Raw genomic sequence first — 16,891 nt, forward strand, 5'->3', positions numbered from 1 at the left:
CAGGGGTCTTCTGCATGCCTTTCCGCCCTTTCCCCTGATCCCCAGGGTCATACGGAAAATCCTTCGGGAGGGAGCAGAAATGGTTCTGTTGGCCCCTCACTGGCCCTGGAGGCTGTGGCTTGCAGATCTCCAGTCACTTTCAGTGAAGAGGCCCTGGAGAATCCCCCATGAGAGGATATCCCTCAGCCAGGGGTCTCTGGAGCACCCAGACCCTCAATGGCTCCAGTTGACCACTTGGCGCTTGAGCGGAGCATCCTGAGGAAAGACCTATTCTCCCCCAAGGTGATACAGATCATCCAGGCCACCCACAGACCCTCCACGGAGCACATTTATGGCACTACATGGCATGCCTTTTCCATATGGTGTAACTTCCGAGTGCGCGATCCAATCCAGGTCACTGTGCCACTGCCTCCAAGAGGGTCTGGACAGAGGGTTAGCTCCCAACAGGATTAGGAGACAGGTTTCAGCCATCTCATCAGTTCTCATGTGTGGCAGGAACCAGAGTTTGACTCACCACCCCATGGTCAGGCAATTCCTCAAGGAGGCTTCAAACCTCAAACTGCCCACGGTACACAGGTTCCCTTCCTGGGACTTGCATAGGGTATTGGACGCTCTAACAGGCACTACATTTGAGCCTTTACAAATGGTTTCTCTTAAGTTCCTGACTCTTAAGGTGGCTTTCCTGGTGGCCATTACCTCCGCCAGGCGGATGTCTGACCTGCAAGCGCTGTCCACCAGGGAGGATCTCTGCGTGTTCGAGTGCAAGAGCTGTCCACCAGGGAGGATCTCTGCGTGTTCAAGACAGAGTGGTGTTACGGTTGGACCCGTCCTTCATCTCCAAGGTGTGCACCTGCTTCCATCGAGCACAGGAACTGAACTTGCCCAACTTCTGTCTAGATCCTTCTCACCTGTTAGAGAAGAAGTGGCACACTCTGGATGTAAGGAAGGCTCTGAAGATCTACCTCAGGAGAACCAGGCCAAGCAGGAAATCCGAAGCCCTGTTTGTCTCCTTCCAGCCGGGGTGTCTGGGAAACAAGGTAACTTCTATCACCATAGGCAGGTGGTTGCGAACCTGTATTGCCACTGCCTACCAACACAGGGATTGGGCCACGCAGGCCTCCTTGGCCGAAATCTGCAGGGCAGCCACGTGGGCTTCCCCCTCACCCTTTGTAAGGAACTATAATTTGGACTCTTTTGCCTTGGCAGAAGCCTCGTTCGGCCATAGGGTGTTACAGGCTGTCCACAGGACAGGGGCCATGCCTCACCAGGCATGAGTTGGGGGCATGTTGCCTCAGGGGTCACCCTCCCTAGGGACATGTAGGCTTTGGTACGTCCCAGTCTGGATACTCCTCCCCCTCACTATGGAGAAAGGGAGTTGGTACTTACCTGTTACGCCTCTTCTCATAGTGGACGGAGGAGTATCCAGCACCTCCCTGACAGTGTTATGTGGCTAAGCATTATGTTCGTTGTTAAAAGGTTATGTTGATGTAAACCAATAAAAGCTGATAACTGGAATAAGAGTCTGGAGTGAATGGTGCAACGAGTCAGATAGAATGCTTCGCTGATAACTGGGCGGTACCTGGTGACCAGGGGCATGTCCCAAAGAGCTTATCTGACTCAGTCCAATCAATGAGAGGACAAAGTTAGCCCAGTCTGGATACTCCTCCCCCCCCCTATGAGAAGAGGCATATCAGGTACCAACGCCCTTTTTCAGTTCTGAAAGAGCACAAAACTGGGATACAAATCTCAAGCCAACATAGCAAAAGAAACCATCTACTACACATGAATGACTTAAAAATGTATGCAAAAAGCCCCACTGAACTTAAATTAATACTCAACACAGTTCAACTGCAGCAACATCAAAATGAACTTTGGACGTATCCACGCGGCAAGGAAAAATGGAAAAAATGGAAGGAATAGAACTAGGAAATGGAAACATAGTGAAAGCATTAGCAAAGGATGGTAGTTACAAGTACCTAGGCATATTGGAAGCAGATAACATCCTGAATGGAAAAGTCAAAAAGTGAATGCAAAAAGAATACATTAGGAGGGTCCGCAAAATATTAAAATCAAAACTGAATGCTGGAAACATAATTAAAGCCATTAATACATGGGCATTTCCAGTGATATGCTACTCAGCTGGAATCATCAACTGGACTTTGGCTGAACTGGAAAACCTGGACCAGAAAATGCACAAAGTTTTAAATATATACCACGCTTTACATCTATGAAGTGACATCGACAGGTTGTACCTGCCAAGAAAAATAGGGGGCAGAGTGCTATTGCAAATCCATCAAACTGTAGAAGAAGAAAAATGAAGTTTGAATGATTATGTGAACCAAAATACAGAAAAAATGCTGTAGGCTGTGAAAATGGAGAACAATACAAAAACAACAGAAACAAAGGCAGAATATAAGGAAGAACAGCTGGATGACAGATTAAATAGATGGAAAACCAAAGCTTTGCATAGACAGCACTTGAAAAACATTGAAAGAAAATGTGATGACAACTTGACATGGACAGGCTTAAGATGGGAACAATCAAGAAAGAAACGGAAGAAACAGAATACTGGCTGCTCAAAAACAAGCACTACAAACTAATGCCATGAAAGCGAAGATTCAAAAATCCACTGACAATCCAAACTGCTGACTATGCAACGACAAAGTCGAAACTGTTTCACATTTAATATGTGAATGCAGCAAAATTGCACAAACTGATTACAAAGCTAGACACAACCAAGTTGCTAAATTAATCCACTGGTCATTATGAAAAAAATATAATTTACCTGTATCCAAAAAGTCATGGGAGCACAAAGTGGAAAAAATCACCAAAAATCAGAACGTGAAGCTCTTGTGAGACTTTCTAATACAGATGGATCGTCATTTGGAACACAATATTCCAGATATCATGGTTGTTGAGGGCCGAAGCATAGAATTTATTGATATCGCTGTATTAGGAGACTCCAGAGTTGAAGAAAAGGAACTGGAAAAAATCACGAAATATCACGACCTGGCCATTGAAACTACATGGCTTTGGATGAAACATGTAACAGTGATACCCATTGTCATCCGGGCACTTGGTACCTTGTCCAAGAATTTTATAAAATACATAAACAAATTGTAGCTTCCTGCAATAACACCAGCGGAACTGCAAAAAACTGTGCTACTCAGAACATTGTATATTTTAAGAAGGTACTTGGTTGATACCTAGGACGCTGGCAGCAACCTGCGTCAATCACTAGCACCAGTCAATGGTATTTGTGAGGCATTTTTGAATGTTCAGTTTACTGAGTTTCATGCTTAATGAATAATAATAATAATATAATAATAACATAATTATAACATAATAATAATAATAACATCAATGAAGCTGTAGAGATTGTAAAACAGCAGATAACAGCAACAGCTAGAAAAATTGAAAGGTATGAGGCACGAATCATCCAATATAAACAAAATCAGCAATTTCGACAGACCAACGGCGTTTTTATCAAAGTCTTAATGTGAATGGTGACACCAAAAGTGAAAAACCAGAAAAACAGGCCACAGTTGAATTCTGGAAAGAATTATGGGAAAATGCAAAGGACTACAACAAGGAAGCAAAGTGGATACATGACTTTGAGAAAAGCATTGGCAACAAACAAATGCAAGTATTAGAAATAACAACTGAGATGGTCAAAAATCGAGTTAAAAAGGTAAAGAATTGGACATCACCTGGAAAGGACCAATTACATGGTTTCTGGCTCAAATATCTGACCAGTTTACATGCAATATTGGCCAGGCAACTGAATGAAATTTTACAAAAGGGCCAAATTGATGAATGGTTGACAACTGGAAAAACATACTTGATTCAGAAAGATGCAACTAAAGGAACAACACCTGAAAACTACAGACCAATAACATGCTTGCCAACAACCTTCAAATTACTCACAGGCATTATTGCAGATAACATGCCGACTGGCGACTACTCGGAGGAGAGCCTTCTCTGTTGCGGCTCCGACACTATGGAACAATCTCCCCGTGGAGATTCGTACCCTCACCACCGTCCAGGCCTTCCGCACAGCCCTCAAGAACTGGCTAGCCCGTCAGGCCTGGGGATAAGTCTACTTTCGCCCCTCCCGAATGCTGAGTGAATGTTGAGTTTTACTGTTTAATTTATTTTTGTTCACATTTCTTTTGTATTGTCCTACACTCCCTTTCCTTTTTGATTGTAAGCCGCCCTGAGTCCCCTCAGGGAAAAGGGCGGCCTATAAATGTCTAATAAATACAAAAAAAAAAAATACAAATACATGATGGATTATTTGGAAACAAACAACATCTTGCCAGTAGAGCAAAAAGGCAACAAAAGAAGGAGCAGGGGCACAAAAGATCAGCTTCTAATTGATAAAATGATATTAGAAAATTGTAAGAACAGAAAAACAAACTTGAATATGGTCTGGATTGATTACAAAAAGGCATTTGACTCACTGCCACATAGTTGGATCATAAAATGCTTAGAAACAACTGGCATTAGCAAAAATATTACATCCTTTACTGAAAAGGCGATGAAACAATGGAGAACTGAGTTGGCAGTAGGGAATGAGATCTACGGAATGGTTAATATCAAGCGAGGAATTTTCCAGGGTGATTCACTTTCACCTGTTCTCTTCATCATTGCAATGATCCCACTATCAGTAATCTTAAAAAAAATGATATTAGGCTACCAAACAGCCAAAGAAGCTGAAAAAAATTCGCATTTACTATATATGGATGATTTGAAACTCTATGGAAAGTCAGAAATAGAAATCCAATCATTGACAAACACAGTCCGAGTATTCAGCACCGATATTTCAATGCAGTTTGGCATGGAAAAATGTGCCACTGTATCCATAAAAAGGGGCAAAATCACTGCATGTGAGGGAATTGAAATGCCCAATGGCCAATTAATTAAATGCAAAGAAAATGAAGCCTACAAATACTTAGGCATTCTGCAGTTGGATAACATTAAGCATGGAGAAGTAAAAACTATTGTCAGGCGAGAGTACACCAACAGAGTTAGGAAAATTTTGAAATCTAAATTGAATGGTGGAAATACAATCAAGGCCATAAATACCTGGGCAATACCAGTTATAAGATACACAGCTGGTATAGTTAACTGGACACAAGCTGATTTGGACCTTTTGGACCGAAAAACCAGGAAACTAATGACAATGCACTACAGTTTACATCCACGTGGTGATACTGATAGACTATATCTGCCCCGAAAATCAGGTGGCAGAGGATTATTACAAGTGAAGCAAACAGTTGAAGAAGAAAAACATGCACTGGCTGATTATTTAAAAGAAAGTCAAGAACATCTATTAATCGAAGTAAAGAACAAAAATCTACTGAAGGCCCAACAGACGAAACAAGAATACAGAAAAGATGTGATAAAATCAAGAATGGAGAGTTGGCAGAACAAAGCACTGCATGGCCAATTTCTGGGGGGAAAAAAGATAAAGTGGACAGTGAACAAACTTGGTTATGGTTAACAACAGGTACATTAAAGAAAGAAACAGAGTCACTAATCCTGGCTGCGCAAGAACAAGCTATCCGCACAAATGCCATTAAGGCCAAAATCGAAAAATCCTCTGATGATGCCAACTGCAGACTTTGCAAAGAAGCTGATGAAACTGTTGATCACATACTCAGCTGCTGTAAAAAACTCGTGCAGACTGATTATAAATTGCGGCACAATTCAGTAGCACAAATGATCCATTGGAATTTGTGCAAAAATTATAATATTAAAACAGCAACAAACTGGTGGGAACATCAGCCTGAAAAAGTCACCGAAAATCAGATGGTCAAGATCTTGTGGGATTTCCGTATACAAACCGACAAAATACTGGCGCATAATACACCAGACATCACACTGGTTGAGAAAAATAAGGTCACAATCATAGACATCGCAATACCAGGTGATAGCAGGGTCGCCGAGAAGGAACATGAAAAAATCGCAAGATACCAGGACTTAAAAATCGAAATTCAACGACTATGGCACAAACCAGCAGTGATAATTCCAGTGGTAATTGGCACACTGGGTGCTATTCCAAAAGCACTGGAATTACATTTAAAACAGTTAAAAATTGACAAAATCACCATCAGTCAAATGCAAAAAGCCGCACTGCTTGGATCTGCACGCATATTACGAAAATACGTTACGACGTCCTAGGCCCCTGGGTGGGGCCCGACTAGTAACCAATGCCAAATCCGGCGAAACAACTGGCCGCTGTGATACAATTGTATAATAATAATAATGCCAATGCTAAATCCGGTGAAACAACTGGCCGCTGTGATACAATTGTATAATAATAATAGGATTGTCAGCCTATAGTCCCCAAGATCTACTGGTCACAAGCTGCAAAGATCTTTAAAGCCAAGATCATCTTTTAGAAATGTAGTCTTATCTACAACTCAAACTGGTCCTCTTCCATGCAGTATAAACGCACTTCTCCTCAACTTGTTTTCCCTGCCATAGATATGTCCCATGGGCTTTAAGAATCCATTTCACATTCTCCTGCATGCTATTGCTACTAGCTGGCACATTGCCCCCACCTGAGGTCTCTGTTTACATGCCTGTGACTTCACAGATTTAATTTTTGCTTGCTTGTAGCAGGGTGTGCAGTTCCCGTGACAAGTACCTACAGAGGTTTGTGTTATTAAATAATGTTCCCAGCCTCCTGTCTACTCTTTTGCCAGGAACATTTCTGAATCTGGCAGACTGTCTTAAATAGTTATCCTTTCTCATCTCATATTTTCATGCAAGTGAATTCTTTCAAAACCAATTAAATTTACCTTCATATACTCTTTGCATAAGATGTGTTTTTCTTCATGTTTTATCTAATCAGTAATGCTAAGGTCACAAATTTTGCTAAGCTGTGGTTTAACTATGATTAGTTGAACTAGTTATAAGAGTTTGATTTACAATTATGCTAAATCATAAAATATGTTTTACAAACTAAAAAGGGTAGATTCAATTTACTGTACAAACAAATATTATGTCTTAATGTGTGATCACAATCCATGCCTGTGAGTTTCACTGGTTTATCTGCAGTGTAGACACAGTACTGACCAGAGCATTCACACAACCCATCATTTCTCTCCTTTCCATTGTGATAGCTAAAACCATCTACTTCGCAATCCTGAATGTACATATTATGCTAAGCTGTAATGTGCTGGTATGGTATTATACAAACCCAATGATTATGATTAGTAGACCATGTTTTATGACTTACATGTGAAAACCCAGCCAACCGTTGCTTATTAAATAAACATAAGAAATTGTGGCTTAATATATTTAAATCACCTAATAAAATCACATGACATTCTTTTTAAAATATTCATGTTCTCTTAATTACTCTTATTTTTCCCCATTCCCGACTACCTGTTTGTTTCTTCATTCCATCAGTAGGATTTAAAAGAGAAACACATGTTACTTCAGATGATAACAGCTGGGAGACAGAGGTCCTTGCCAACAAACAGCTAGTCATCTACCACGATATTCACATCTACCTTCTGCTCAACCTTGCAACAGGCTAAGGTAGTTATTCCAAAATGTCTCAACAGAAGATAAATGGGATATGTTTTAATTTCCCGTTTGTCTGGAAAGCACCCATAACATTGTGGCTGTTTCTATGATTTCAATTAATAAGTACTTCTGGTGAAAAGCAGAACTGAACTTTAGTTGAAAAGCTGTTCCAGTTTCTTTCACATTATTCCTTGGAAACACAAACACATCAATATTTTTCTTCAAGAATTCACAAAGCAGCTTTTAATAAACTTAAATCAATAAACTTAAATCACACTACGTAAGTTTCATTTTATTTATTAAACTTATATATCATTGATTGCTGAGGTGTCTCAGTGGTTTACACATGAAACTCTTCATTACCATCCCCAAGCTAAATACTGACAAACTTCCCTAGGAAGACTTCCTACCTGTTCATACTCTAACTGGTATCTCCCTGATGTGTGTATATTTGCTCACAGGTTATCTGCTACACAGCAACTGTTGGTTTTGGCGTGGAATGAGAACCACACCTGCTATTCAACAAGCAAAGAGAGATATATACCCTATTGCAATATTTATTGTGGCTTTCAGACACACATAATACTCACACATTAAGACATCCAAGCAATCTGAATCTGAGGGGTGATGGGAAACAGTCTAAGAAAGCAAACTGAGGAGAAAGGGTGTGTTAGTTTAAGAAACTTTTGAAAAGAAAAAAAGACATTTCTCTGCTCCACATATTCCTAGCTGTGCAGATGTTGCTTCCGATCAAAGGGTTCTCATTTGAGGGCTGTGGACCTTAGAAAGGCTTTCGGTCCTGACGGTATTTCTGGCTGAGTGCTTAAAGACTGTGCTGATCAGTTGGCTGGAGGCTTTACCAGGATCTTCAATCAGTCTTTATCCCAGTCCACTATTCCATCTTGTTTGAAGGGTTCCACCATTGTTCCGCTGCCAAAGAAGTTCTCTATCAATAACCTCGACAATTACAGACCAGTGGCACTCACTCCTATTATCATGAAGTGCTTTGAGAAACTAGTCTGTTGGCACATCATGTCTGGTCTTCCGCATACATTTGATAAACACCAGTTTGCATACAGAACAAATTGATCTATAGTGGAGGCTATAGCCATCACTCTTCACACTGCTCTGACTCATTTGGAACAGCGGGGGGGTGGGAGCAGCTGTGTGAGGATTTCTGTAGATTTTAGCTCTGCATTTAACACAATTCTTCCACATAGACTAGTGTCTAAACTTATGGATCGTGGACTTTCTTATTCAATCTGCCAGATTATGGATTTACTGTCTGTCCTATCTCTGAGGGTCAGATTAGGTAATCATATATCATCAGCCCTTATTCTTAGCATTGGTACACCACAGGGTTGCATGTTGAGTCCTTTACTCTATACTCTTTACGTACATGACTGCATTCCCATTCACACCAATAATACTATTAAATTTGCAGATGACACAACAGTGGTGGGACTCATCTCCAGGGTGTGCGTGAGTCTGCCTATCGAGATGAGGTGGACTGCTTGCTTTCTTGATGTGGAGACAATAACTTGGTTCTTAATACCAATAAGACCCAGGAACTTATAGTGGACTATAGAAGGAATAGATCAGACATCCAGCCCTTGGTTATCAATGGAGGCCAAGTGGTGTAAATGGCTAGTTTTAAGTTTCTGGGTGTTATCATAAAAGAGGACCTGACATGGGGCGTTCACATTGCAGCACTGGTCAAAAGGGCCCAGCAGAGATTATACTACCTGAGGCTTCTCAGGAAACAACTGAATGAAAAACTGCTGGTGACCTTCTACAGCTGCACCGTAGAGAGTATTTTAACTTACTGCACCTGTGTATGGTTTGCCAATTGCACAGTGGCAGATAGGACAGTAGTCCAGAGGGTTAATATAATTGCCCAGAAGATCATTGGTCGCCCTGTCCCCTCTTTGGAAGAGCTTTATAGCTCCCGCTGCCTTAAGAAAGTTCAAAGTATACTTAAAGGTCCATCTCATCCTGGGCACTCTTTTTTTTTTAACTATTACCATCTGGCAGACAGTACAGGACAATAAAAACAAGGACAAATAGGATGAAAAACATATTCTATCCCAGAGCAGTAGCTATATTGAATTCTACAGTATAGTGTAATACTAATGCAGTATCAGGGATTTTCAATTCAATTGTATAGAATGTGAAGGCTGGGTGTTTTTGTTTTATTTTTTATATATAATGTACACTGAATATGGCATTTAATTTCATTGTACAATACAACTTTATTGCAATGACAATAAAGTAAACTAATGAAACTAAGTTCATTAACGCAAGAAGGGAAAGAACAGAGCTGACTCATTTAACCTTCTTCACCTGATCTGGTTAGTTGTGTACCTGCGAGCATATTTTAGATAGTAAAATATTATCTGGATTCATAGCAAACTTCATTTTTAAACTCAGTGCTGATGCAGAGGTAGACAAAACAACACTGTCCACATATAAAGAGTCGTATTGTTAGGCTTGGAGAATTCCTAAAGTTTGCCAAAGTACGTGTACCATATATAGCAATAGCAATAGCAATAGCAATTAGACTTATATACCGCTTCATAGGGCTTTCAGCCCTCTCTAAGCGGTTTACAGAGTCAGCATATTGCCCCCAACAACAATCCGGGTCCCCATTTTACCCACCTCGGAAGGATGGAAGGCTGAGTCAACCTGGAGCCGGTGAGATTTGAACAGCCGAACTGCAGAACTGCAGTGCTGCATTTAACCATTGTGCCACTTCGGCTCTTCCAAAATGTTAGAAATGTTAAAGGAGAACTGAAATAGGACAATGAATAGGAATAGGCATGCAGTATGCAGATAGATTTAAACAAAATACTTCTCAGTGAATAGAAGTTTTATAAAGGAGACATTTTGTTGCAAATTCAGTGAACTGGCAGAGTCTAAGTGATGAATTCAGTTCATTGTGCGTATTAGTATGGTTTGACCAGCAAGGAAGAGAAAAAGTTCTACAAACTTTTTGCACACTTCTAGAAATGAGGGAAAGGAGAAAAACGGTGGCAACGGTGAGGACCCTTTCCCTACAGTTTACCTGATCATTCTGCACCTAAGCAGCAGGAATCAGAGACCACTGCCATGATTACTGACTCCTGAGAAGTATCAAGCTAAAAACCTGGGAGGTGGGTCGAACAGTCCAAAGATTGTGCTACTAATAATTGTCAAGCAAGATACCAGCAACACAAACTAAGGTCTCTTGGAGGAAGAACCAGAATACTTCCTTGCTACCTTTCTTAGGAGCCAAATTTTGGTGCAAAAAGGAGAGGAGTCTTGCCCTCTAACAGACCTCACCCCGCAAGATGAATAGGTATGGGTACTTGTTATCCTCAACCCCATATGTGGCCCAACAGATGCTCCCTTGATAGCAAAATGTAACAGCCCACCTCCACTTTACAAACAAATAAACCGTGTTCCTTTCAGTATCCCTGAGCATCTTTTTTCTTGCTTACCAGCAACCAAAACTGTTTTGGAACCTTAGCCCCAAGAGATTAGCTAATCTGAACAGTGAACAAACCTGCTTCCAAAAATTGCAGCTCTTTTGTCATGTGTAACAAACCTATTTACTAACATGAAAGCTGGATAATTAAATGACACTTCCTGGAACACATGGAGGAAGTTTTACATAACGCTACATGAAAGAGAGTTGCTGCTTAATCAGGAGGATATTGTTCCTTCTATATACATGAGCAAGTACTGTCTACTCAGTATGTACATAAGGAGGATGAGAATTATATGTAAGCACAATACTTACATATGTAAGCACATACATACAAGTGTATATTGTAGACTTAATATTGGGGGTGGGAAGGTATTTTCAAAAGGCATAGTTTACTAAAAGAACTGAACTGCTCTAGTGTGGATATCTATTTGCATACCTGATCCTTTTATTATAAACTAAATTCTTCCTATGCCACATGACCTTTTAGAGAAAATGCTATAAAGAGCTAATGAGCTAAAAAAAGAACAATAGAAATTTAGCCAGTTGCTAAGCTGAAGACCTACTGATGGGCTTGTATTGTTTTTGTCTTGCAAATTCAGACAACTAAAGTTCCTTCCCTGTGTACTGTACAGAAGTTAGTAAAATTGATGTGTATAATAGTTCTGTAGTTAAATTTAAGATAAGCACAAAATAAAGTCCTAATACTATCCTCTATTTTGTGGCAAACCTATTGTATGAATCTCCAGTATAACCCACAGTCCAGAGTAAGTTTCTTTCCTATTCCTTCATCCCAGTATAAAACTAGTGCATAATAACCTGTTTATATAAAAGTAAAAATTAATTCAATTGCCATAATTATATATCTTCTAATCTGAGTTTGCATGGGATGATTAATTACATCACTAAACAGTTTTCATTTGGAAAGAAGCACAGAGTAAAATCCAATTTAAGATCTGGTTAGAAAACAAACCAATCTATTCATTGATTCCTGCATTTAATTTTAGCCATTTTATTTCCCCCTCCCCCTCTGCATTGATGATAACTCTCATGTCTATTTTTTGTGTCCAACAAAAGATAAATTCACAGACAGGTTCTGCAATCTATTATTCAGTTCTGCAATCTATTATTCACCTATGAGCCAAGGTGGCGCAGTGGTTAAAAGCAGCACTGCAGGCTACTGCTAGATCAGCAGGTCAGCGGTTCAAATCTCACCGGCTCAGGGTTGACTCAGCCTTCCATCCTTCCGAGGTGGGTAAAATGAGGACCCAGATTGTTGGGGGCAATATGCTGACTCTCTGTAAACCGCTTAGAGAGACCTGAAAGGCCTATGAAGCGGTATATAAGTCTACTGCTATTGCTATTGCTATTGCTATTGCTATTCAACAACTCAGATACATGAATATATGCATTTGAAGTTATCCTTGTTGCAAATGTGGTATCAGAACATAATGCACAGAGGTAACTGTCAATCAGACAACCTAAATAAGCAACCAACACTTATTATTTGGCAGAAAAAAAACAAGAACCATTATATTTTCTGAGCCCTGAACAGGAATTCTGGAGAGGAAAAAAAATTATCTGCATTTTAAAAATTTGGCTGGTTCCATTTGCACTAATTCTTTCTTCCACTGATAATTATTCGAGGCATCTGGAATTGCAACATTTAGAAAAAACATTCGATGGGATAGACTAGAACAATTATGTGGACAAGACTTCTGTCAACCATCTGAATGAAACAATATTTTTCTACTACCAGGCTCTCATGAATTAAAACCAGGAAGAGGAGTCTATCAATACATTCATACTACTTAACTGGTTACTTCTTCCTCCAGATGGCTATAATTAACAATCTTGGATATTTCATTACAGCCAATTTGATTTATGCATATTTGTATTTTCTGGAACACATTATGTCTTTCAGACCTTATCTATGCTTATCTACTTCTTGGAGAACTTTCCATTTCCAAAATGCCCACCTCTCTTCTCCCTTAGATCACAGATATCATTAAAACATTTGATGACATACTGTAATTAGAATCAGTTTGACACAACAATTTTAAACTTGGATACAAAGTATTTGACATATCATAACATTATATCTGAATGTGCAAAAAAACCACATTGAATGAATGTGGCAACTGTCAATCCAAGAAGACCGTGCTGGATTCTCCAGAAGCTTTGCAGATTTTGCAACCAAGAAGACACTCCAGTGTAACATACCACATATATTAATTACTAATTCTGAACTACCAGGAAAGTTTGGAGTCGATGTGTATGTATGGTTTTGGAGTCCTCAAATATGTGTTACAATAAAGTTGTCTATGTAACACAACAACCTAGAACACAATCAGAAAAAAATCTGTTTATTCCTTTCCTAATGATGTTTTCCATTAGGACTTGATTCTCAGAATTCCCAGTCAGAAACCAATAAGGTCAGAAAATATTTAGCATATATCATTGAGATCACTACATTACCTCTTAAATTTTCCTCCTGGGAAAATTTAAGAGGTAATGTAGTTGTCATCAGCCTGCAAATCTTTTTGTCTAGGACACAAAAGGGCTAAAATAGGATGGCTGATCAATTGTACATCTGCACATCACTGGGATGTCCCCATTTCCATTAGAGATTGGAAAATACAAGTCTTATGTTTGTGTGTCCATAACATGCTAAATCATAAACTACAATGTACAGATCACCTATGGTGATTCGGCTACCCTCTGGTGCACCATTTAGAGTCAGAAGATGCTAACTGTTGTTACCTGTTGCTTCAGTGGCTGACTTTATTTTCATTCAGCTATCATAAATGTGAAAAATGTGCTTGGAGACACACTCAAGGCCCAGCTTGATAGACTAATCTTTTCTGCACCTGTGTGACTCAGACCCTGGGAGGGCAGGCTGCCCCCTTACACACAGGACTTTGGGCAGCTGGCAGGCTTTCCTGTAACAGTGAAAGTTAGTGGTGGGAGAAAATAAAGTTGTGCTTAGCTTGTTATAGAGGAAGAGAGGTAAAAAGGGCAGGAAATTTGTACCGTGACCATTTCCCCTTGGCCCTAAGCCGAGGCTCATTCCGGATCTGGGATTTACGTAGGCAGGTTTAAAAATAACGGGTATATAAGGAGAAATAAGGAGAAATGCCGAGAGCCAGTGAAATCCATAACAAAGGGTCTAAGAGCTGCACAATAAAGTGACCAGACGTAGCACTGCATCAGGGGATATGATCAAAGCAAGCCAGAATGTTCCAAAATGGAATAGTTCAAGAAACTTGAGTGTGCGCACGTGTGTTTATGTAGACAAGTGGGTGTATGAATGGATGCCAGAAGTATAAATAAAGGGCACTCCTGCTCCCCAATGGCACCACTCCAATGGAAGTCAGCAGACTGAATCTTTATAAAGGAATCCTAAGTATGTTCAAAATTTAAGTTCCATTCAATACATCGAACTTGACTTCCTTACAAGCATAGGATTGAAGATTTAGATACATTTGAAAAACTTGCTAAAGCTCAGAATGCTGTACTGAGAAATGTAATTTTAACTGAGCTGGGATTTAGTGTGTGTGTTTCCACACCAATATACAAACATCAGACCAGTTCCTGCCCTTCAGTGCATTGTTGTTAGCTTGTTTTATAATCCATCCTGGAAAATAACCATAACCATAAATCTTCCTACTAACAGGTGGGTTTACATGTGCTAATATGAAAATATTTAATTGATATTTTGCATGACTGTAATTATTGAAGTTTTCAGAGATTAATTACTATAACAGGTGTGTGAAATATAAACCTTTATAGGAGAGCAAATAGTATTTTATCAAGTTCACTTCAGCGCTACAAAGGAAAGTAATCAGAAGACTTTGTAAAGAAGCATTTCCATGGGAAATGTTGGGTTTTAACATGCATTTTTAAAATAATTTGATTTAAAAAAAAACAGGTTTACTCTCCCCCAATAATGGATAAAGCAGCACAAATTGAATACCTGCTTTTAAAATTAAAATTGTGGTTAAGAAAGGTAACCTGGAACATTCTTTCACATGTGGTGGATATGCCCCATCACAAGGAAGTACTGGTGCAAAATTTGGAAATGGTTAGAAGAAATTACTGAGCGAAAAATAGAACTCAAACCAGAAGCATTCTTATTAGGACTACTGGATCAAAAAATGGACAAACAATCTCAATACATAATTATACACGTACTCACTGCAGCCAGGATTGCCTTTGCACAAAACTGGGAAAAAAATCAATACAACCTCTGATGAAACTACAATCAGGAAAATACTCGAATGCACAGAAATGGATAAAATGACAATAGAACTAAAAGAGAAGAATCGGACTTCTATAAAAGTATGGAATAAAATGTACAAGTGGCTAGAAAACAGAAGCCAAGACAGAAAATAGAGAATACAAATATATGGAGATATAAATAATGAATACTATTATAAGTGTTAATATTATGTTTGTTACATTATAGGACAAGGTTATAGTGATTGGAAGGCAATGCAGAAAGGAGAATTATAAAAGCTAAGAAGGAAAGCCAATATAGAAAGCTGTAAAATTATTGTATATTGGTATGTATGTTCTGTGTTTTGTTTTGTCTTATTGTGTTTTCTTCTTTGCTGTGTCTTTATTGTTTTTAAAGATTAAAACATTTAATAAAAAATATTTTTTTTTAAAAAAGAAAGGTACGGTTTTGATTTCTTGTCTGCTCTCTGAACGTGAATTAACAAAAATACCTGGACTGAGTGGAAGATTTAGCTTCGGGTAAGGACTGGCTCAGAAGATTCACAGGAAGCCACAAGGCCAAACATGAAGGGGGGAAAAAGTACGAGACGCGTCTTGGAGTCAAGGACGCTATTAGCAAAACTCCCTTTTATTTCCGTGGTCCTATATCGCAGTCCTGGGGATCCGATCCGATAATGTAATCGGGTTTACTCCCAGATAAGGAAGTAGGAACGAAACGCGGTAATTAATTTTACATAATCTACGCCACAAGTCTTCTTGCAACAACGGCTGAAAGTGCAGGTGAATTCCCTCGAAACAGTATCAGACCTGATATTGATTTAATGCCGCTGTGAAAGGAGGCTGGAGGAACCCCCGATCGCCATTATTCATGCTTTGCATTTCAGCCCGAGTTATCTCCTTGTTGCGCTTTCAATTCGCACCTGCCCTTCCCTTAAAGGAAAAACACACTGGGGTGGCGGGCTGGGGGAAGAAAGTTCTATTCAATTCAGGGGGCGGGGGACGGACGACGACATCTAAACAAATAAATAAATTTAGTATATGGCAAATAAACCGTACTTATGAAGGAGAATTATGGTACACGGTGTTTCCGACGCCTCCCAGAGCCTTTGTTGGTGCACGCGCGTTCGCGTAAACAACCCTGCGCTAAACTCGAGCTCTACGTGTATCTGGCCTGCGTGCAATTCCTAGTGACCATTCCTAGCTGGGGATGATAGGAGTTGTAGTTCAATACAGCCGGAAACTAACCGGTCGGGGAAACCTAATATTAAACGCCAGAAAACTCAATCTGAATATTCTGCAAAGGGACCTTTTGCAAGCGTGGGGGTGACGGAAATTTTTGCAAGAGGCAGGAAAAGGCGGGGCGGGAGGGGGAGAGTTATAGGGATCTGCTACAATACTTGGGTACCCGAGGCGTGCCATGCAACCCCAAGTCCAACCTTGGCAACTTTTAAGACTTGTAGACTTAAATTCCCAGAATTCCCTGGGGATTGTTGCCAGAGCTGAAGACCCCTGGTCTAGACTGAAGGGCGAGTGGACAAGATTCAAAGTATCACCTGTCCTGATCCTGCGTGGGGGTGGGGGATGCAGAGTTTTAACTCCCCTCCACCTGGAGGGCTGCTTTAGCACGGCAACGCCTGATAGCAT

The 16,891-nt window shown here is 40.0% G+C and overlaps 1 long non-coding RNA gene across 1 annotated transcript in view; it reads right to left on the reverse strand.

Annotated features, from left to right (window-relative positions):
- The window catches only part of LOC148044623 (uncharacterized), a 62,780-nt gene extending 46,339 nt beyond the window's left edge, over positions 1–16,441 (reverse strand). The window contains exon 1 of the long non-coding RNA XR_015697390.1: positions 16,304–16,441. This is a non-coding gene — a long non-coding RNA (uncharacterized LOC148044623). The remainder of the gene's footprint in view (positions 1–16,303) is intronic.
- Positions 16,442–16,891: the final 450 nt, after the last annotated feature.

This window comes from Thamnophis sirtalis, unplaced genomic scaffold, assembly GCF_051295495.1.
Source record: "Thamnophis sirtalis isolate CommonGarterSnake01/CBP01778 unplaced genomic scaffold, rThaSir2_p1.2 scaffold_7, whole genome shotgun sequence".
Taxonomy (NCBI): domain Eukaryota; kingdom Metazoa; phylum Chordata; class Lepidosauria; order Squamata; family Natricidae; genus Thamnophis; species Thamnophis sirtalis.